Source organism: Taudactylus pleione, unplaced genomic scaffold, assembly GCF_031769625.1.
Source record: "Taudactylus pleione unplaced genomic scaffold, aTauple2 ptg000245l, whole genome shotgun sequence".
Lineage (NCBI taxonomy): Eukaryota > Metazoa > Chordata > Amphibia > Anura > Myobatrachidae > Taudactylus > Taudactylus pleione.
This window is the reverse complement of record NW_028284647.1, coordinates 3881465-3904045: the sequence shown is the minus strand read 5'-3', so window position 1 is coordinate 3904045 and position 22581 is coordinate 3881465.

The window sequence follows — 22581 nt, the reverse complement described above, 5'->3', positions numbered from 1 at the left end:
TGTACCCCCAAGTATGTTTGACAGGTTGCACCATTTGGGCGGGCGGAGACTGGGACAGTCCTACAATACAGGGTAGTGTCACCTCAGTGTTGTAGGCTTGGCCAATCCACGGTCTACTTCTTCTGATGCAGACTTCCTGCCCTCTGCTATGGATCTGCGAGGGGCAATCTCAGTAACCTCAGGGTTACTCAGATGGCCAATGGTCTTATTATTATCATTTATTTATATGGCGCTACAAGTGTTACGCAGCACCTTACAAAGTACATAAACAAATAGGTGACCAGTGACTTATAGTACAGTACAATACAATGCAGGACAAGGACATGGATAGGTGACCAGTGAGTTGCAGTACAATACAATACAGTACAATGCCGGACAAGGACTTGGTTTATATACATTGCCACATTAGTGTTAGGTGCCCTAGTGGGGAGTAAGAAGTTGATGAAAGTTAAGTAAGGAGAAGCACAAGAGGGTAGAGGGCCCTGCTCGTAAGAGTTTACATTCTAAAGGGGAGGGACAGACAACAGGTGTGACACAGATGGGGTAGACAGGGAGGGCAGCAAGTTAGCATGAGAGCTGGAAGGCTTTAATGAAGTAGTGGGTCTTGAGAGCCCTTTTGAAGGATTGTAGAGAGGTGGAGAGTCTGATGGGGAGAGGGAGAAAGTTCCAAAGGTAGGGAACAGCACAGACAAAATTTTGTAGGCGGGAGTGGGAGGAAGTAATCAGTTGGCATGAAAGGCAGGGTGCATTTGTTGTACAAAGAGGGCGGACAGGAGAGTGAAGGGAGAGGAGATCAGAGATGTACTGTAAATGGGAGAAGATTGGATGAGGGCTTTGTAAGCGAGCGTGAGAACCTTGAATTGGGTTCTGACAGGGAAGGTGAGCCAGTGGAGGGCTTGTAGGAGAGTGGATGACAGTTTTAGTAGCATCCTGGGTGAGATAGTGTCTGATCTTGGAAATATTTTTTAGATGGAAACGACAGGACTGCGAGAGGTTCTGGATATGTGGTTTGAAGGAGAGGGCAGTGGCGCAAATACCAACTATGACAGTACAGTTGCTATGGGTCCCGGACCGACCCGAGGCCTGGCCCTCCCTCTGCACCTAAGGTGCCAGGCCTCTGCCCACGGCTCTCCCCCTCTGCATCTACCTCCCTGCACCCTTCTCACTCCCAGGGACGGATTGGGCTGCCAGGACAGCAGGAAAGTTCCCACTGGGCCGGCCCCATAAACCCCTTTGCTGCTGGCTGACACTGTCTGCTGGAATGTAAACCGGAAACTTCGGACTCCACATGTGCGGTATCCCCTTTCTCCCTCAGCCTCCACCATCTGCCATCAACTCACCTTTCTCTGTGGGATGGTCGTCGGACCCATCCTGCCCTCTGCAACCCACTACTATTACTACTCCTATCCCTGAGCCCAGCGGCGGCAGAGTTTATGAAGCTTGTGCTCCAGGTGCTAGTTTCAATCATGGCGATTGGCTCACCAGCCCTACCCCCGGGCCTCTGGAACATACCCGTAACCCACCCTACCCTTTAGCCCCCTAGATATACAGTACTCCCCAGGCCAGGGACATACACTACTCATAAAATCCCTTGTTTTTTAACCTGTTGGGAGTCAATGTGTTTTTTCGATTTCTGCAGGGGCAGAGATTTGTTTTTCTATTATTTGGCCAATGTGTTTTATTTTTTTTCTGTGGGGGCCGGTGTGTGTTTTGTTTTTTTCTAGTTGAGCCTAATGTGTTTTTATGTTTTTCTTGTGGGGGCCAATGTGTTTAATTTTTTTCCTGTGGAGGCCAATGTATTTTTTTTCTTCTGTCAGGTGTCAATGTGTTTTATTTTTTTTCCTATGGGGGTCAATGTGTTTTTAATTTTTTCCTGTGGGGGCCAAAGTGTGTTATTTTTTTTATTGTGCATTGTTTTTCATCTGCGTGTGTATGAGTTGCAGTGCGGATTTTAGACGCATGTACCAAAAAGTGTATTAGAAATGTGTTAGGTGTTCCTAGGTGGTTGGCTATAGAGACGCTGAATTGTTCACATTGAAGGTCATACTTACACGGATGATCTGCACCTAGCATAGGGTTGAAAGTTCCGATGGTGCGACAAATGGTGGCGTACCTGAGTCCAGGGCCGGTGATCGGGGCTCCGGTGATGTTCTCCACGGCTCCAGTCAGCTGGTCTCCCATACTGCACTGTGACCATCAGCTGACCGGGTCACAGTGCAGGATGGGAGACCAGCTGACCGGAGCCACGGAGGACATCACCGGAACCCTGATCACCGGAGGTAAGTGAAATGAAGGGGGGAAGGTCGCAGGGGGGTCACGATCGCAGGGGGTTAGCGGCGGCCAGTCGGCGCATGTGCGGCAGCTTGTCACTGTATTTTTTCTGAAAAATACAGTGATAAGGCCGCTGAGGGGATTCGCAGGGACAGAGCCTTATCCCTGTGATATTGCCTGTATTTGCAATGCGCATTCAGTCGGTAATATCACACTACAATCTGTATATTAATTAGAGATGTGCACTGACCCCCGTGTTTTGGTTTTGGATTTGGATCTCACCTGGTTTTGGATCTGGTTTGGTTTTGCCAAAACCTCACCTCCGTGTTTTGTTTTTCGGTTTTGGTTTTGAATCTGGATTTTTTCTTAAAAAAATCATAAAAACAGCTAAAATCACATACAATTGGCCTATTTTTGTTCCTACAGTATTAATAACCTCAATAACATTTATTTCCACTAATTTACAGTCAATTTTGACCACCTCACAGCTCACGATATAGATTTTTTCATCTAGTTAAAAGGCCAAAAGGTTGCATCCAGCTAGCTGGCTCAAAACTGATTGATAAAAAGAGTTGAGGACTGTGCAAAGATGATGGTTGGAGTACCACTTGAATTGATAGTTGATAGTTGGTGCAGCCACTGGCTGAAGTAAGAAGAGTTAATACTTGATTATTGGTGCAGCCACTGGCTGAAGATTTGATAGTTGGTGCAGACACTGGCTGAAGTAAGAAGAGTTGATACTTGATAATTGGTGCAGCCACTGGCTGAAGAATTGATAGTTGGCACAGCCACTGGCTGAAGAATTGATAATTGGTGCAGTCACTGGCCAAATTGATAGTTGGTGCAGCCCCTGGCTGAAGAATTGATAATTGGTGCAGCCCCTGGCTGAAGAATTGATAATTGGTGCAGCCCCTGGCTGAAGAATTGATAATGCCACTGGCTGAATTGATAATTGGTGCAGCCCCTAGCTGAAGAATTGATAATTGGTGCAGCCCCTAGCTGAAGAATTGATAATTGGTGCAGCCCCTGGCTGAAGAATTGATAATTGGTGCAGCCCCTGGCTGAAGAATTGATAATTGGTACAGACACTGGCTGAATTGATAATTGGTGCAGCCCCTGGCTGAAGAATTGATAATTGGTGCAGCCACTGGCTGAATTGATAATTGGTGCAGCCCCTAGCTGAAGAATTGATGATTGGTGCAGCCCCTGGCTGAAGAATTGATAATTGGTGCAGCCACTGGCTGAAGAATTGATAATTGGTGCAGCCACTGGCTGAATTGATAATTGGTGCAGCCCCTGGCTGAAGAATTGATAATTGGTGCAGCCCCTGGCTGAAGAATTGATATTTGGTGTAGCCTCTGGCTGAAGAATTGATAATTGGTGCAGCCCCTGTCTGGCTGAAGAATTGATAATTGGTGCAGCCTCTGGCTGAAGAATTGATAATTGGTGCAGCCCCTGGCTGAATTGATAATTGGTGCAGCCCGTGGCTGAAGAATTGATAATTGGTGCAGCCCCTGGCTGAAGAATTTATGATTGGTGCAACCACTGGCTGAATTGATAATTGGTGCAGCCCCTGGCTGAAGATTTGATAATTGGTGCAGCCCCTGGCTGAATTGATAATTGGTGCAGCCCCTGGCTGAAGAATTGATATTTGGTGTAGCCCCTGGCTGAAGAATTGATAAATGGTGCAGCTCCTGTCTGGCTCAAGAATTGATAATTGGTGCAGCCTCTGGCTGAAGAATTGATAATTGGTGCAGCCCCTGGCTGAATTGATAATTGGTGCAGCCCCTGGCTGAAGAATTGATAATTGGTGCAGCTCCTGGCTGAATAATTGATAATTGGTGCAACCACTGGCTGAATTGATAATTGGTGCAGCCCCTGGCTGAAGAATTGATAATTGGTGCAGCCCCTGTCTGGCTGAATTGATAATTGGTGCAGCCACTGGCTGAAGAATTGATAATTAGTGCAGCCACTGGCTGAAGAATTGATAATTGGTGCAACCACTGGCTGAATTGATAATTGGTGCAGCCCCTGGCTGAAGAATTGATAATTGGTGCAGCCCCTGGCTGAAGAATTGATAATTGGTGCAGCTCCTGGCTGGCTGAAGAATTGATAATTGGTGCAGCCCCTGGCTGGCTGAAGAATTGATAATTGGTGCAGCCCCTGGCTGGCTAAAGAATTGATAATTAATTGTTGATACAACCTCCGGGCTGAGTAGTAGTGAAATACTGAGCTATGATTAGTCCTGCAACAGCCTTGAGGCCTAGAAGTTTTAGCAAGTTGCGGCCATTACAGCCTTGAGGGCTGGTGAGGAGTGACAACAGGTGGCCTTTGGGCCAAGAAGCATGATGCGGCCTTTGGGCTGTGTAGCAGCCTTAAGGGCTGAGAACCCTTGGCTGAATGTCACTGTTGTGCGACTTGTGCCGTCGGGTTGACACAACAAGCAGCAATTGGTTCTGAATTTTCTTTAAAATAAAATGACAGGGGCATGCAGGAGATGCTGTATGTGGCCATTACAATTTCTGGACATTCATAAACCATAACATTAAAATGTCAGACAGCAATGCCCCAACCAGCAAATAATGGAAAGGAAAAAGGTGCAAGATGGAATTGTCCTTGGGCCCTCCAACCCACCCTTATGTTGTATATATGAAACAGAACATTCACAGTTTAACAAACCAATCACTTCAGCGACAGGGACTGCCACTCGTGGCTGAAATGATTGGTTTGTTTGGATCCCCCACAAAACAAGCTGCCAATGTGCATTGGACATTGGTGGCAATAATCCCATACACAAACTGGCTTTAAAATACATTAGATGTTGTCATCATCATCATCATCATCATCATCCCCATCAGTGTGTGCATCCTCCTCTTCTTCACACAATATGAATTCGTCCCCGCTGGAAACCACCATTATAGAGTTAAATGCTAATGTATTTTTGAACTTAAATGCTGGTAAAGGTCTTCCTTGTGGAATTTGTAATTCATTTTGATGAACATCATCTTTTCTTTCAGAGTACACACTGGAGGGTGCGCAAATTAAGTACAGCAAAGCCAGTTTGTGTAATGGACTCCAAATTGCCTCTTTTTCCTGCCAGTAGTGAAACGGACTGTTTGACATGCCTATTTGGATGCTATCCCTAAAATAGTCATCCACCATTCTCTGAATGGTGATCGTATCAGACAAAGTCATGGTAGGCATGTTACACATGGTATGCAGTTCTTTCAGACCCAACCAGATGTCATTAGATTTTGCTGACTGATCTGAATCACCACCAGCAGTTTTTTTCCTGGCAGCTGTAGAAACTGAAGGAGGAGATGCTGCCCTGTCACGTTCTGCTTGAGCTGACAATTTTTTCACCACCAGCTCTTTGCATCTTTTCAGATTTCTGTCCGTTGGAAAGAAAGACACAAGTTATGACTTAAACCTAGGATCAAGTGTGGTCGCCAAAATATAGTGATCTGATTTCAAGAGATTGACGACCCTTGGATCCTGTCACAGTGAATGAAGGGCTTGATCTACAAGTCCCACATACTTAGCGGAATCACTCCATTTCAGCTCCTCCTTCAGTTTCTCCAGCTGTTTTTGCAAAAGTCTGATTAGGGGAATGACCTGACTCAAGCTGGCAGTGTCTGAACTAACTTCACTTGTGGCAAGTTCAAAGGGTTTGAGAATCTTGCACAACATGGAATTTATTCTCCACTGCGCTTGACTAAGGTACATTCCCGCTCCTCTCCCTATGTCATACGCCATAGTGTAGCCTTGGATGGCCTTTTTCTGCCCCTCCATCCGCTGAAGCATATAGAGGGTAGAATTCTACCTAGTTACTACCTCTTGCTTCAGCTGAGGGCAGGGCAAATTCAAAAAAAATGCCCAGAAATCTTTCGGCCATGGAGAGCATCTCCTGCACACCCGTCATTTTTTTAAAAATGTTGCACCACCAGATTAATTGTGTGAGCAAACCATGGGATGTGATAGAATTCGCCCACATGTAATGCTCACACAATATTGCTGGCATTGTCAGAAATCACAAATCCCGAGGAGAGTCCAAGTGGGGTAAGCCATTTTGCAATGATTTCCCTGAGTTTTTCTAAGAGGTTCTCAGCGGTATGCCTCTTAGTGAAACCGATGATACACAGAGTACCTGCCTCTGAATGAGCTGGCATTTGGTAGATGCTGCTGCTGCTGTTTGCACTGTTGGAGGCAATAAACCTACCCAATGGGCTGTCATAGTCATGTAATCTTTAGTTTCCCTTGTCCCACTTGTCCACATATCTGTGGTTAAGGGGACAGTGGGCACAATACATTTCTGAGGCCATTAATAAGGTTTTTTTTAATGTCCTTGTACAGATTGGGAATTGCTATTCTAGAAAAGTGGAATCTAGAAGGGACACGGTAGCAGGGACACAGGACCTCCATTAACTGTCTAAAACCCACTGCATTAATGGCGGATACTGTGCGCACATCAAATACCAGCATAGCTGTTATGGCGTCAGTAAACTGCTGTGCAACTGGGTGTTTGCTGTCAAACTTGTTTGCCAATGCAAAGGATTGTGTGACAGTCAATTGTTTAGTTGAACTTGAACTACTAAAAGTAGTCTTCTTCCTGGTCCCCTTCTGGGATGAAGATCCACTCATAGCAACAGCAGCAGCAGGCGTAACACTCAAGGATCCTTCTGAGAAACAACGGATAGGAGAGGAGTAAGTCCTTATGCTATTGGATGCAGGACTACTTCTGATCACGAGTGAGGATGTTGATGATGATACAGGTGTTGGTGGTGGAGATTGCAGGCACTTGGATCCAGATAGAAGAGAGCAGCTAGGTGACACTGGACTGATTGTTGTTTAGGTTTTTGTCCACAAAGTTCATACCCTTTCCAATGAATGATGAATGTGCTGCAAGTGACGTAACAGGGAGGAAATTCCAAGATGGTTAAGGTCCTTACCTATACTCACTGTTTCGTGGCAATGGTTACAAATGGCTTGGTAAAGGTTGTCCGTATTTGGGTGAAAATTATTTCACACATGAGATGTGGATTTTTTGGTCCTTTGCCCAGGCATGGCAACAATGGGATTTTTTCCACCATGGGTAACAACTGTGGCCTTATTTACAGTTTTTACACAAACATCCTCATCATCCTTGTTGTTATCGCTAACTACATAAATATCCTCCTCATCCTCCTCGTGCAATTCCACAGAAGCATCCTTGATTTCTACGTCAGCATGTTGAGATGTGCTGCTCATACCCACATTTGTAGAGGGAACGCAAATTGTGGAAGGAGGTTCCTCTTCAAGTACAGTATTAGAAAGGTCAGGCTCACACTTGGCAACCGCGGAAACACTTGGACTCTCCTCGGGGATTTTTGATTTTTCGGAGCACACAGTTGGTTCCGGTGTCTTACTCGTCTTAACAATTTTACTTTTTTTGTACCTCTCCTACAAGCAGAGGGGCTTAAATCATCACTAGAACCACCAGTCATTAATAATAGAGGCCAAGGCCTTATCCTTTCCTTGCCACTTCGTGTAGTGAATGGCATATTGCCAATTTTTTGTTTCTCTAAAGCTGACTTAGCTTTAGATTTTTTTTCTTTAACAGGGTATAAATTGATTTTTTTAGTCTTACTTTTTGGCCTGACTTAAGTCCTTGTACATCGACCTTCATAGATGACGTTTACGGCCTTGCATCGTCATCATGACTGCTGCCGACAACTACAAGACTGGTATCTGGATCTTGCTCTCCTGTCATGTGACTGTCCTCCATACTCATTGCGGTCTTACAGCAGTGTCACCAAGCAATTATAGCGCAGCGAAAGCACACATCCAACCACACACACAAATTTTTTTTTTATTTTCACACTGGTGGTGTGACTAATATGCAATTACGCATACTCAAAAAATTGTTTTTATTTTCTCACTGGTGGTGTGGCTAATACGCAACTACGAACACACAATAAATGGTTTTTATTTTCTCACTGGTGGTGTGGCTAGTACGCAACTACGAACACACAATAAATGGTTTTTATTTTCTCACTGGTGGTGTGGCTATTACGCAATTACGCACACAAAAAAATTGTTTTTATTTTCTCACTGGTGGTGTGGCTAACATGCACACACTAAAAATTGTTTTCATTTTCACACTGGTGGTGTGGCTAATACGCAATTACGCACACACAAAAAATTGTTTTTATTCTCTTACTGGTAGTGTGGCTAATACGCATACAAAAAATAGTTTTGATTTTCTCACTGGTGGTGTGGCTAATACGCATTTATGCACACACAATAAATGTTTTATTTTCACACTGGTGGAGCGGCTAATACGCAATTCCGCACACAAATTTTTTTTTTTTTCTCAATGGTGGTGTGGCTAACACGCATATACTAAAAATTGTTTTTATTCTCACACTGGTGGTGTGGCTAACACGCACACACTAAAAATTGTTTTTATTCTCACACTGGTGGTGTGGCTAACACGCACACACTAAAAATTGTTTTTATTCTCACACTGGTGGTGTGGCTAACACGCACTCACTAAAAATTGTTTTTATTTTCTCACTGGTGGTGTGGCTAATACACAATTACGTACACACAATAAATGGTTTTTATTTTCTCACTGGTGGTATGGCTAATACGCAATTACGCACACAATTTTTTTTTTTTTTCTCACTGTTGGTGTGGCTAATACGCATTTATGCACATACAATAAATTGTTTATATTTTCTCACTGGTGATGTGGATAACAGCCCCATGCACACACAAAAATTGTTTTTATTTTTTTCACTGGTGGTGTGGCTATCACGCACACACCAAAAAAATTTTTTTTTATTTTCACACTGGTGGTGTACACACAAAAAATTGTTTTTATTTTCACACTGGTAGTTTGTGGCAGGCTAACATGCACACAAATAACATTGTTTTTATTTTAACACTGGTTATGTGGCAAGCTAACACGCACACACAAAATATTGTTTTTATTTTCACACTGGAAGTGTGTGGCAGGCTGACACACACACACACACACACATAAAAAAATCTTTTTTATTTTAACATTGGTAGTGTGGCAGGCTAACACGCACACACAAAAAAATTGATTTTATTTTTTTCACACTGGGTGTGAAGAGCACCCCTGAACGAGGCAGCAGCCCCTTGATAAATGAGACATAGGCAGCACAGCACCCCTGCCCACCTACGTTGCTGATAAGTGTGGCTAACAGGTGCGCACACACACAGAAATAAAAATAAAATACTTAATTTTTTTTACACTGGGGGTTAATAGCACCCCTGATGGATAGAGCACCCCCTGGACAACACAGCAGCACAGATCCAACCCCTATAGACAACAGCCAGCCAGTCCCAGTATATGGATATTATGGACAACAGCCAGCCCCTATGGAGTGGACAGGACAACAGCAAGCCAGCCCCAGTATATGGACAACAGCCAGCCCCACCCCCTATGGACATAAGCAGCCAGCCCATGACACAACAGTAGCCAGCCCCTATGCACAGCAGAACAGCACAGCTCCCAGCTCCCTCCCTCTTCAATCTCTACAGCCGGAATAAAAAATAGAATCCAAAACCTGCAAGAATCCGACAGCTGGATGATGACATTTTGCCTTCGTTTTCAGATCTGAGTCAGGCGGGAAAACCCAAGCTGACTCGGATCTGACTCGGATCCCCTAAGTTTGGGTGGGTTTGGATCTCTGAGATCCGAACCCGCTCATCTCTACTGGCAATGGGCCTAATTTACAAATGGAGGCATCACTGACATATACGCAGTTGAGTGATTATCGGTGATCTGCGCATGCGTCTGAGTCGTACTGCGCATGCGTCAAGTTCCATTACCACCGGCGCTCGCTGTGAGGATTAATTCGCAAAGTGATAGACCCTTTCTGTGTGGCAGCAGGAGGTGGCAACCAAAACATAGGCACAATGAGATTGTTTTTGGGGCGTGTCTCAGCTTGCTGCGGCGATCCAATACGCAGAAAAAAATGGCTCTAGTATCTAACTTTCGGCACAGACGCTTCAAAAAATTTAGCAACAGTGGTGGCAATAGCATAATCTCTGAATAAGGCCCAATGTACATTGAATTCTTTTTGTCTTGCAGCCGTTACAACGCAAACAAAGGACACCGCACGCACATTATTGGCCGAATCTTGCATTGTGTCTGGCGTACTGAGAGTCATTCAGATTGGATTTATTTTAGAGATGTGCAGTTTGGTTCTCCAGAAATCCGAATCTACCCGAATTTCGTGAATCTGGGTAAATCCGAGTCGCGGTTCTAATCTCCTGAGGGGATCCGGTTAAATCCGGGTCGCGGTTCTAATCTTTTTGCCGTTCTGAATTCGGATTTTATATCCGAATTTCGGATTTTGGATTGCATAATTTAATGATTTTAGCTGTTTTTTAAAACTTTTTATTTAAAAAATCCAGATCCAAAACCAAAACACTTGAGGGTGGTTTGCAAAACCAAATCCAGATCCAAAACCTTGAAGGAGATACAGATCCAAAACCAAAACACAGGGGTCGGCGCACATCCCTAATTTATTTAAAGCTTGCCCCCTGGTGGGCAAATGGTTTTGCCATAAGTTTATGTGATGCTGCTGAAAAAAAAAAATCACCTGGAATAAATACCATTATCACGCTATCTCCAAGGCCAGCAGCGAACTTGCAAAAATAATAAGAGGAAGTAATACTGTGGGAAGGGAAGGATCACGGGGGAGAAAACACAATGTATAATTATTTTGGCTATACCCCACTACTGAGCAAAATGATGACTGCAGGGTATAGGCAATAATCCAGATTAATGAGGTTGTCAGACCAGTTAATTCAGTTAGGTTAAGAGCTCTTGTAGAAACAGGCAGAACTTTGATTCAACCATTGTGCCGATGGGATAAATTGGTTACCGTTACATCGGCTATAAATTATCCTTATTCTCTCAGATAAAAAAAGGAAAAATAAGAGGTTAGTGATTTAAGATATTTTTGTCAGCAATATATTGTACATTTATTGCTTGCATATAATGAGTGCATTTGAAAATAAAGAAACAACATGTGTACTAGCTATTAAGGGCTTTTTAAAAAAAAATAAGTTTGCTTTTTCAAATGTTTTATTACAGGAAAATTGATTATTGGGTGCAGAAGTTCAATTTCTAGATTAAAAGCTGCTCTGCCAGTCATCACTTGCATTTTTTGAACCTGTCGACGCTTCCAGCCAGATCACTACACCATGCAGCCATTTTTCCAGGGCAGAAAATGGCGGTGGAGAGAGGTGTGAGTGGGAGGACCAATCACATGCTGCAATGGATTGGTCATGACTTCTGATTGGTCTTTTTGCACCAACTCTCCCTCCGCAGCTTCAAACAGGCCAGGTTTTCAGCCAGCATAGTCGACTCTGCAAAAGATATATAGTTGGTGATTGTGTAGCTTTAAAACTTGGAATAACTATCTCTGATATTGTGTGAAAAAATGAAAAATAATGAAATACAAGTCTATTGTGATATTAATTGCAAATATATATATATATATATATATATATATATATATATATAAACACTGAAAAGTTGCAGTAACTTTGAATCAAGCACAAATGCAGACTACCGAAGCCGGGATCAGGGGCGCCGGACAATTTAACAACGCTGTAAAGGTCATGCTATAAAGTACAGCACTACCCTGTCTCATTTATGTCTTAAATTAATCCTGAGAGTGAAGGGACATTTGGTCTCTTTATTACATATGTCACTTTTGTGTATTTTAATACTCTTATTTCATGGCACAGATAAATCTGTGTATATGGTACAAAGCCACTTTATTGGAAGTTCAGGACAACTGGTGATGAAAAGTCCTTTTTACTAACCAGGGGACATCACCCTCCCTAGAATCCACAAATTTAAATCTACATTTTTTTCATGTGGTCTACAGTAGGATCAATACAAATGAGGCTATCTGCGCAAGACCTTTCGGGGTAAGCAGTTACATGTTCAGCAGCCATTTAAGGAACCTGGGTCCCTTCCCAGTTAACAGGATAAGAGCTAGAAAAAGCTAAAGTCTAAACTATTGCCATGCTTATGGCGCTAAAACATTGTAAGATTAGAAAGAAGGAAGATAATTAAAACAAAGATAGTATAAGGAAGAAAAGTATAAAGAATTAGAGAATTCCCGCTCTGAGTAAATGGCTAAAAAATATATGTATTTATTCTATAGCAAAGTATTCATAAACTTGTTTCACAAATAACAATAAATACCAGGTACCTGGAGATGTGTAAACAACAATATGTAATAAAAAGCACAATTGCAATCAGTGATAAAATAGTATATAATGTGTCTGTGTGTATATATTCACACAACACACAAGGTACATCTGCTTGTGATGCAAAGAATTAAGCCTACCCAGTTTAGATAATGTCCAGGGACCTGTAATCCTTTTAAAACAGAAAATAGCATATATACAAACTTCTGTCTCCTGCTACAATGTTACCCATTAGCCAAATGGCTGAAGTATGTTCCATAAACAATAGGATCGGTTATTCCATTTAAACGTGATGTTGCTCCGTCTCCTGTAATACGGAGTGAGGTGGAAAGACCTTACCACTGACTGGCGTTACCTGGTCTTTTCTTTTCCTAGCGGAGGTCAGATTCCCCGTTTCTTCGTTGCCGCCTGTAATCTGGTGTGTAGCACCTCGGCGTCCTTATGCTGCACTGTCTGCGCTGCCTGTAATCTGGTGTGTAGCACCTCGCCGTCCTTATGCTGCACGCTCTGCGCTGCCTGTGCTCTGGTGTGTAGCACCTCGGCGTCCTTATGCTGCATGTTCTGCGCTGCCTGTGGTCTGGTGTGAAGCACCTCGGCGTCCTTATGCTGCATGCTCTGCACCTGGTGTCTCCGCACTCTCCCGACTGCTTAGATGTCCGTGGAGCAAATAGAGGCAGCTTCCGGTCTGGCTTGTGCAGCCAATTTAAATGCAGGGATTCTCTGCTTTCTCCTCAGATCCTTGACGAAGCCCAGATGGGTAAAACTGGTTGGATACTGTGATACTGTGTGCTCACTAATACCTCTTTTCCACCAAAAACCCAGGTCCGACCTGGGTTTTTGGCCATGGTTCCAACCCTGGTCAGTCCCAGGTCAGACCCATTTACACTGCACCTTTGATCTGGGTTACTCCCAGGTCAGCCCTGTTCACACTGAACTCAGGTCTGCCCTGCTAAACCTGTGAGGTCATAAAAAGTGGGAGGTGAATGCTCCACAACCACCAATCAGCTAATTTTAGGCATGACCCAGGTCAGATAACCCGGGTTGCACCGTTTACACTGCACCATTACCCGGGTCCATCCTGGGTCCAACCCTGGTAGCTACCTGGGTTGGATTGCTGGGTCACTTGACCTGGGTTATTTTTCAGGGACCCTTTTACACTGAGCTGCGACCCGGGTAGACCCAGCAAAAACCCAGGTTTTTGCTCTGGTGTAAAAGGGGTATAAGGAGAAAGCAGAGAACCCCTGCATTTAAATTGGCTGCACAAGCAGGAGACAGATACCCCTTTTACACCTAAATTCCGGGTCTGACCCGGAGTTGGAACAAAGTTCCTATCCGGATCAGACCCAGAATTTTGCCGGCGCTGACTCGGGATATTCCCGAGTCAGCGCCGCTCACACCGCAGTCGGGTCTGCATAGACCTGGCTTTTGCAGAGTGAAAGTGGATGCTTGGAGATGACGTCATCTCCAAGCGCCACTGAAGCCGGGCCAATCGGCCGGCTAGCAGCGCACTCCAGGTCTTCGTGACCCGGAGTGCGCTGTTCCCATAGCAGGGTTTCACGGGCTACGTCCGTGTTAAACCCTGCTAGTTACCTGGGTTGGATTGCCGGGTCACTCGACCTGGCGATCCAACCCTCTCCCCTTTTACACCAGGGAGCTGCCCGGGTTAACCCTTCAAAAACCCGGGTTTTAGCTCCGGTGTAAAAGGGGTAAGAGAAACATCACGTTTAAATGGAATAACCGATCCTATTGTTTATGGAACATACTTCAGCCATTTGGCTAATGGGTAACATTGTAGCAGGAGACAGAAGTTTGTATATATGCTATTTTCTGTTTTAAAAGGATTACAGGTCCCTGGACATTATCTAAACTGGGTAGGCTTAATTCTTTGCATCACAAGCAGATGTACCTTGTGTGTTGTGTGAATATATACACACAGACACATTATATACTATTTTATCACTGATTGCAATTGTGCTTTTTATTATATATTGTTGTTTACACATCTCCAGGTACCTGGTATTTATTGTTATTTGTGAAACAAGTTTATGAATACTTTGCTATAGAATACATACATATATTTTTTAGCCATTTACTCAGAGCGGGAATTCTCTCATTCTTTATACTTTTCTTCCTTATACTATCTTTGTTTTAATTATCTTCCTTCTTTCTAATCTTACAATGTTTTAGCGCCATAAGCATGGCAATAGTTTAGACTTTAGCTTTTTCTAGCTCTTATACAGTAGGATTAAGATGCATGGGTGGTCTTTTATGTATTCTCTCTTGGGGGTCAATCCTATTAGGTGCGAATTGCAAAGTGTGAGGTGCGAGTTGCTATTTTCACTTCGAATTTGCATGGTAAATTAATTTTGCAAATCAATTAGCAACTCACACTGAACCAGTCAGACTGAATTCGCAAGTTTCCACTTGCACCTCACTGAGAGTGAGAGATGGAAATTAAAATCTTTATTTTAAGGTTAAAATGTTGGGACACCGTGCTGAACCCCTTGGACACCCCCCTAATGACTAATTAGTCATTTGGAAGTTTCCAATTAGCTTAATTAGTTAAATAATTACATGTCATTTTTTTGGGATTATAAAAAAAATGTCCACAAATTACCCAAAAATCAACATTTTCGTTAGTTTATGTACCCCAAATATAATTACAATAATTTTTAAGTTGAAAAATAATTGTTTTCAGAATTTTGTTTTTAATTTTTCAAGGTGCCCTCAAAGTACCCCAAAATCACCCTTTTTCCTACAATTTTTTGCATTTTTCGTTTAATTCGTATGAGATTAAATGAAAAAAGTTAGGGCCTGATTCAGACACAGACGCTAAGATGTGTTTGCTCGCTATGAGTGATGTTCGCCCATCTGCGCATGTGTATGCATCACAGTGCACTAGTCAGTCACTGCGTCCGGGAATCATGCGCTCGTAGTACACAGACTGGATGCTAATTTGAGTGACAAATAGCGCCGTTTGTGGGTGGTAACAGGGGAAGGTGCTTGTGAACTGGGGTGGTGGGGCTGCGAACGCAGGCGTGTCTGGGCGTCCAAACGGAGTTTAATGGACTTCCATAATTAGCATGGAGGCGTCATTGTACACGTCACTTGGTTGATTTTCAGCCTGCTTTGATCGCAGTACTTGCGGTGGACTAGGGGCTACCTCAAGCGCTGCGTCCAGCTCAGATGGCTCTCGATGTTTCCGATTATTCATACACTTCCTGGAGATGACGTGTGTTAAGAGAGGAAAGTGGACGTCTTCATACACCAGCGTACGCTCACTGACGTCGCTCTATAAGACATAGAGGGCGTCCTTCCTCCACGCAGTGCGATCGCGGAATTTGCATACCCGGACCCTTTTGTCAGCGAGCGAATGCAGCGTCCGGGTCTGAATCAGGCCAATTCTTTCTTAGCATTTAACCCCCCCCACAAATCAGCCATTTGACACCATTTAAAAACCTATAGTACCTTCCTAATGCCCACAAACAGCCGTCTATACGGCCCTGCCAACGAAATTATCAATTTTGGGGGGTCCAGGATGGTCTCCCCACATTTTCATGCATTTCTCGCAAATGTCATTTGGCAGTCAATGCGCACCCCTCCGCTGCGAGTAGTGCGAATAGGGATTTTTAATTGGATTGGAGAATTCTCAGGAGCGCGCTTCGCTGCGAAATCTGTGAGCTTCAAGAAACAAACTCGCTACTCGTCATTCGCACCTAATTGGGTTGAGCTCTTGGACTATAATATGTTAAAAAAACTTCAGTGTGAGCGTATTGACGCTTCCACTTTATTTGTACACTGTACACTTCTAATGAAAGTCACAGGGCCTGATTCAGCACAGATCGTAATTGCAACCATGTATGCAGATCGGCCACCTGTTGCGTACTGTGCATGCACCGCGTTCGCACCGCAATCACGCACATACTGCGATCACAAATGCACACAGGATTCCATCGCAGAGTGAGTGACAGGCCCTGAGCATTTGGGGGGGGGGTGGTGATGGGAGAGTGGTTGGAGAAACGCAGGCGTGCCTGCCCGTTTGAACGCTGCTGCATGGGCTCACATAAATAAGCGTGATGGGCCGATGTACGCCGGACTGCGAGGAATTACGGATGTGAGAAAGCAGAAGTGGGCGTCTGTATGCTACCTGAGCGGTGGCATACATTAGTATATTTTTGCAGAAGCATTATGTGGGATTATGGAGCTGCAGCCGCAGTTGCGATCCGTGCTGAAACAGGCCCATAGTACCAAACTTTTTTAAACACATTTATTATTTAAAATAAAATGCGAGAAACAATTTGGTAAAGTTTTAGTGACTGAGAAATTTCAGTGAAGTGCATAGAGAGACGAGCTGTTTCGGTTTCCTGGAAATCGAACCCACCCAAACTTGGGGATTATGAGTTGATCTGAGTCCCGGCTCGGGTCTTCCCACCGGGTTCGGATCCCAAAATGGATCAATCGATGGAAGAGCAGGAGCATCAGCCCAGTGTTAGAACTGAAGCTGCTGTTAGTCATGATAGTACTTCAAGTTCAACATCTACTAAAGCCAGTGGTCAAGGGCAAAGAAGGTCTAAGACAGGGCAACTGAAATCTAAACAATTTTTCACAATGTTAAAGATTAAAACATCACCTCTAATAATAAAGGGAAAGTTTACTGGCAAAAAACATAAAGCTGCCAACTTGCCATACACCACATACAGTGGCAAGGAAAGGCTCAAGCCATGGCCTTCTAAACAGAAAGTTGCCAAAATGCAGTACACCACATGCAGTGGCATGGAAAGTCTCAGGCCATGGCCTTCAAAACATAAAGTTGCCAACATGCCATACACCACATGCAGTGGCAAGGAAAGGCTCAGGCCCTGGCCTTCAAAACATAAAGTTGCCATCATGCCATACACCACATGCAGTGGCAAGGAATGGCTCAGGCCATGGCCTTCAAAACATAAAGTTGCCATCATGCCATACACCACATGCAGTGGCAAGGAATGGCTCAGGCTATGGCCTTCAAAACATAAAGTTGCCATCATGCCATACACCACATGCAGTGGCAAGGAATGGTTCAGGCCATGGCCTTCAAAACATAAAGTGGCCAACATGCCATACACCACTTGCAGGGGCAAAGAAAGGCTCAGGCCATGACCTTCCTTTGCAAGTGGTGGTCCTGCAAATACTACCGCTGTTTCATTTACTAGAAGATTGCTTATTGCAGAAGCCAGGGCCAAACACAGTCATGCATCTTCTTTTGTACCATCACATGATGATGCAACACCTTCTCACTCTGAGGTAAATTACTAAAATTTGTGTTTGAACCGTGTTTGTCCATGATCAAATACGGGTAAGGACCGATCATACACGGGGGTATATTTAGAAAAGAAATTTGGGAATTTACTCTGGGGTATGTGATCGATCCTACCTATGTTTAGTCCCCATGTTTTCCTAGCCTAAACACTCCCAAACAAGCAGCCCGCACATATCAGTGAGATACGTGCAGGCTGCTTGTGTGTGAAAAAAAATTAAATAAGGGGCTAATAAAAAAAAAAATAGTTAGGGGTCTCCTCCCCAAAGCATAACCAGACGGGCTCCTGAGCCAGTCCTGGTTCTAAAAATACAGGGAAAAAATGTGTAGGGTTCCCACGTATTTTATGAACCAACACTGGGCTCTGTGAGCCAGTCCTGGTTTTAAAAATATGTCTCTACCCTTTTCGTGGGTCCTTGTTAATCTTTTTTTTATTTTGCAAAAGTCCCAGGATTCTACAGGACAAGAGGACTAAGCTACGCCAGGAGATAGGTGAATATTGGAATATTTTTTCTTAGGTAAACCGGTGGAATTGTACTGGACAAGTGGATCAATCACCTGGCAGAAGATAAGTATGTGTGAGTGTGTTTTGCATGTAATAAAACTTTACTTTCTATAGGGTGTGTACTGTGATTATTTTACTATATTTTTTTAGTGGTGGTATGGGTGCTGTCCGCCTGCTGGCACTTGTATTTTCACAAGTGCCAAAGAGCAGGCACGCTGGCACATGTAGGTCCACTGTAAAAAACATTAGTACACATATATGAATCCCACTATTACCCCTGCACCCACCGGCCAGGGATGCAGGTAAGATCCCCGGGCTTCAACCTAAGCCTGGGGTGCTCGGGACAGGGGGTAATCCTTTATTGGGGGTACCCACCCCCCCTGAGATCCTTGCTTGGGCTGACTAGCTTAGGGTGTTAATGCTTTGGCTGGGGTAACCCGGTGAAAGGGTTCCCTGGGTGTGGCATTACACCTTGGCTAGTTTTAGTCTAGTGCTGGTTTTAAAAATAGGGGGGACCCCACGCCATTTTTTTCCCCTCTTAAAACCAGGACAGGCTCACAGAGCCCAGTGCTTTTTCATAAAATACGGGGGAACCATACACATTCCCACTCCTTCCTGTATATTTAGAACCAGGACTGACTTAGGAGCCTGGGGTTGGTTATGCTTTGGGGGGGGGGTGTTAATTAACCCTTGCTTTGCATAATTACAGGCAGAAACATACATGGATCACACTGATGTGTGTATGTTTCTGCCAAACATGATACTCAGGAGAGAGTCTAGTATTTGAAACTTCTATTTTTACACCGTGTTTGCATAAATTAGAACCGTGATTATAATCATGGGTCACCTTAGCCGGCTGATGTTCAGCAGATTATCCGATGCTGCGTTGGTCAATGCAGCTCGGAAAAGTAATGCCTGTGCATTACCATATCTGCACAGAGTAGCGAGCAGCTTTGTAATTCTGTCCGAAGCTGAATAAGGCCCTATGACACTATGGGCCTGATTCAGACCCTCTCGCAAGCAGACGCTCGATGTTTTTCAATCTGTGCATGCGTACGCCTCGTATTGCATGTACGCGAACTGGAATGAGCTATGAGGAAACTCACTCGCCAAGCACAGACAGCCCAGCTGAATGAGTGACAGGTCAAGCTGTTTGTGGGTGGTAACAGGGGCAGGCCACTGGAAACAGGGGAGTGGAGGTGCGAACGCAGGCGTGCCTAAGAAAATCAACGCTGTTTCAGAGGCATGCATAATTAACAGCCAGCATCATAGGACACGTCACTTGCTTGAAAACTACACTGAAGTGCACGCAGTGCTTGCGGAAAGGTATTGTCAACCTCAAGCGCTGCGATCGCTTCCGATGGTGCTCGATGTACAAATGGTTTCTTGCACTTCCTGGAGATGACGTACGCAAGTGGGCGTATTAAGACAGGCTGGTGGGCGTCTACAAACAAAAAGTGATCGCTCGCCAATACATAGTTGGTGTGCTTATGACTTGCCCTGCGAGCGGCTACCTTGACGTCACTTAGCCGAATTTCCATACGCTGGGAGCGAGTGATCGCATCTAGTGAGCGGGTCTGAATCAGGCTCTATACTTGTAGAGAAGCCTCCTTCCATCATTTATGCACCCTCTACAAATATGGGTATGAGCAGCGCAAGTAAATATGTGACATATAAATTGAGGATACTACAGTGGAAGTGCAACAGGATGAGAGGGATATTTGTGTATCTGGGGATGTTGATATGAGGATGTTATTTGTATTGAAGTAAATCAGGCACCAGTGGCAGCAGTTCTTGCTTATGATAAAAAGGCTATTGTCATGTGTGGGCAAAAGACCAAAAAAGCCACTTCTTTTGTGTGGAATTGTATTTACCCAAATCCTTGCATCATTTGTCAAGCCATCTGTACCATTTGTAAAACCAAAGTTAGTAGTGGTAGGGATGTTAATCATCTAGGAACCTCTTCCCTGTTACGTCATTTGCAGCGAGTTCATGCAACGGTTTTGGAAAAATCCCAAAAATCTTATACATTAATACCAAGCAGTCCAGCAACAGCTAGCTCCCAGTTCTCAGATAGATCCCAGCACATGCAATCTCCACTGCAAATACCTTTATCATCAATCTCATCATTAATGATTGGAGGTACTCCTCCTGCATCCTATTTGTAAAGATTAGCTGACTTCTCGCCTCTCCAGGATTCCCCAGAAGAATCCTTGCATGCTAGTGTTGCTGCTGTTGGGGGAGAATCTTCAATCCAGAAGGGGACAAAGTAGAGGAATACTGTAAAACAGTCCTTTGCAAGAGGAAGCAAGTATGACAGCAGTCACCCAGTTGCAATGCTAGCATTAGATCTGCGTCCTATATCCCCTATAAATGCATCTGGTTTTAGACAGTTAATTGTCACCATTATCAATTCCATCTCAATTCCAATTCACCACAACAGCAAATCCTTGCCTATACTGGGAGGTTAAAAAAAATAATTCTTGGCCTAGAAAATGCCATTGCACACACTAATCACTTAAAAAAAAGATATGTAGACAAGCAGTACTGGTCAAACTAAAGATTTGACTGTGACAGCCCACTGGGTGGGTGTATTGCATTCAGTAGCAGCAGCAGTATCTAACACAACGCCTGCTCATTTAAAGGCAGGCTACTCTCTGTATCACCAGTTTCACCAAGAGGCACATCGGTGTCAACCCCTTAGAAGAACTGAGGGATGTCATAGCAAATTGGCTTAACCTGGTAGGCCTCTTCTCCGGATTTGTCATTTCCAATCGAGCAAGTAATATTGTCAGCACCATAGTAGGACGGCAGTACGCCCTGTGCTGCGCTGCTGCCCCTCTCGCTCACCCCCGCCCCCTCCTCCCCTGAGCGCTTACCTTTTCCTCTGGGAGGTGGGTGGAGGGCAGGGGTCTTCATCGGAATTACTGGTGTGTGCTGCGCAGCACTGCAGGTCTCTTCCTGCAGACCTCTGCAGAGCCGGGCAGTTCGTGGCCAGTGCCACTAGAGGATTCTGCTCTGTGTGGAGGCACCGGCCGCACCACCTTCCCTACGGCCTTGAATATGGTGTTAGCATTACAACTGGGTAATTTGAAATGTCCCATGTTTTGTGCACAGAATTAATGTGGTGGTACATAATTTAAAAAAAAAAATGACAGATAAGTGCAGGCGTTGCTGTCTGTGGCCCGAAAAATTTCTGGACATTTTCGGCATTCAGCAACTGCATGTAGAAGATTTCAGCACCTGCAAGATCAGTTTAATATGCCATGCAACCAACTGAAGCAAGAGGTAAGAAGCAGGTGAAACTCCACCTTTTATATGTTTAAGCAAATGGAGGAACAGCAACAAGTCATCCAAACCTACACAACTCATGTCATAGGGAGAGTAAGAGGAATGTACCTTAGTCCATCACAGTGGATAATACTTTCCATTTTAAGGAAGCTACTGAAACCATTTCAAGTAGTAACCAATGAAGTGAGTTCCAACCATTCATGATCCTAGGTCGAGTTGTATGTAATGTCTTTCTTTCCAACTGACACAGATCTTAAGAGATGCAAAGAGCTCTTTGTGGGGAAATTGTCAGTTCAGGTGGCACATGACATGGTGACATCTCCTGCTTCAGTTTCTCCTGCAAATGCTGTTGCCAGGAAAAAAATTTACCTTTTCCATGTGACCCACTTGTGATGAGGATGAGTCAACTCAGCGCACCAGAGAGAGACAACATTATGACATCTGGTCAGGCCTAAAAGAATTGGCCAAAATTTTTGACACCTCTACCGTGACTCAATCTGATACAGTAACCATCAATAGAATGGTGGAAAATTAATGTAATGACAATCTACAAATTAGCATTTCAGACAGTACCTTTGACTACTGGGAGGAAAAAATGCAATTTGGAGCTCCTTGCACAAACTATCTTTGCTTTTCTTAAGTTTCCCACCATCCAGTATGTACTTTAGCACAGCCAGGATTCTTGTGAGCAACTGGCATAAGAGACTACTTCCTAAAAATATGGAAAAAACAATGGCCCTCATTCAGAGCCGCTCGTTAGCGGCAGTACGCTCGTTCCGAGCGATGTTTGCACATCTGCGCATGCGTACGGTTTTTAGTACGCATGCGCGAACCAGTCAGTGCGGCCGAAAATCATTTGTACGCTATATAGCGAGTGCCTGCTATTTTGAGTGACAGAATGAGGCGTATGTGGGTGGTAACAGGGGATGGTGCTTGAAAATGGGGAGTGGAGATCCGAACGCAGGCGTGCTTA